Source organism: Suncus etruscus, chromosome 8, assembly GCF_024139225.1.
Source record: "Suncus etruscus isolate mSunEtr1 chromosome 8, mSunEtr1.pri.cur, whole genome shotgun sequence".
Taxonomy (NCBI): domain Eukaryota; kingdom Metazoa; phylum Chordata; class Mammalia; order Eulipotyphla; family Soricidae; genus Suncus; species Suncus etruscus.
In genome coordinates, this window is record NC_064855.1 from 38,221,283 (window position 1) to 38,222,692 (window position 1,410).

The 1,410-nt window shown below is 39.3% G+C and overlaps 1 non-coding gene across 1 annotated transcript; it reads right to left on the reverse strand.

The window, feature by feature from the left end:
- Positions 1 to 483: 483 nt before the first annotated feature.
- Positions 484 to 590, reverse strand: LOC126017043 (U6 spliceosomal RNA). Its single transcript, XR_007498719.1, has one exon. It is a non-coding gene; the product is annotated as a U6 spliceosomal RNA (small nuclear RNA).
- Positions 591 to 1,410: the final 820 nt, after the last annotated feature.

Below are 1,410 nucleotides of genomic sequence, written 5' to 3' on the forward strand. Positions count from 1 at the left end.
GCTCAGGGTCTTTTGGGGCAGCTAGCTGGCAGGCTCTGGGCTTTTGGATCTACTAACAGGCTGACAAGGATTCTGCATAGGGGGGCCGGGCGGAGCTGCTAGAGGTGAGGTGCCTGCCTTGCCTGCACTAACCTTGGACAGACCGTGGTTTGATCCCCCACGTCCCATATGGTCCCCCAAGCCAGGAACAACTTCTGAGCATATAGCCAGGAGTAACCCCTGAGTGTTACCGGGTGTGGCCCAAAAAAAACAAAAAACAACAACAACAACAAACCAAACAAACAAAAAAGAATTCTGCATAGGACCTTCTCGCCTTTTTACCCTCCTCTCTGTGTGGATTATTTACAACAGTAAACATTACCAGGATGGCTTCTCCACATCCTAGGGGATAGGGGAATGGAAATCTCTTTAATATTCTGGGAGATCTTTGAGGGTTTATTATCTTCCGGTCTAGGAGAAAATAAAGCCCGACACAAAAAATTTTTAAATATGGAACACTTTACAAATTTGCATATCATCCTTGCGCAGGGACCATGCTAATCTTCCCTGTATTGTTCCAATATCAGTATATGTGCTGCCAAGGTGAGCACAACCCTACAAAATTAAAATCAACAGTGAAGGACATTGTACTGAAAATGACTGAAAATCAATCATGAACAACTTTGTAACTGTGGAAACAAAACTTCAACTGTATTAGGAACAACCTTGTAACCAAGGAGTTTAAATAAAGTTTTAAAAAATTAAAAATTAAAAATTAATAAAATAAAAATTTAATAAAACATAAAAAGTTGAAATTAGAAAGTTGAATCTCAGGGTTGGAGAGATAGCATAGCGGCAGGGCATTTGGCTTGCATGCAGCCAACCCAGGACAGACAGTGGTTCAAATTCCAGCATCCCATATGATCCCCCCATGCCTGCCAAGAGTAATCCCTGAGCACCATCGGGTGTGACTCAAAAACCAAAACAAACAAAAAAATGTTGAATCTCATAATAAGCATTCCTAAAAAATTAGCTTAACTACTACACACATTGTTAAAAGATAATAATTAAATAATTTTTATTTTTAAGATTTTATTTTTATAAGAAACTCAGACTCCCAGCTAACACCATGTACAAAAGTCAAATCCAAATGGATTAAAGACCTTAATATCAGACCTGAAACCATAAGGTATATAGAACAACACGTAGGTAAAACACTCCATGACATTGAGACTAATGTCTCAATGTTTGAAGTGGAAGCAGAGATAAACAGATGGGAATATATTAAGCTGAGAAGCTTCTGCATCTCGAAGGAAATAGCACCCAGGATACAAGAACCACCCGCTGAGTGGAAGAAACTATTCACCCAATACCCATCAGATAAGGGGCTAATATCCAAAATATACATGTCACTGACAGACTTTACAAGTA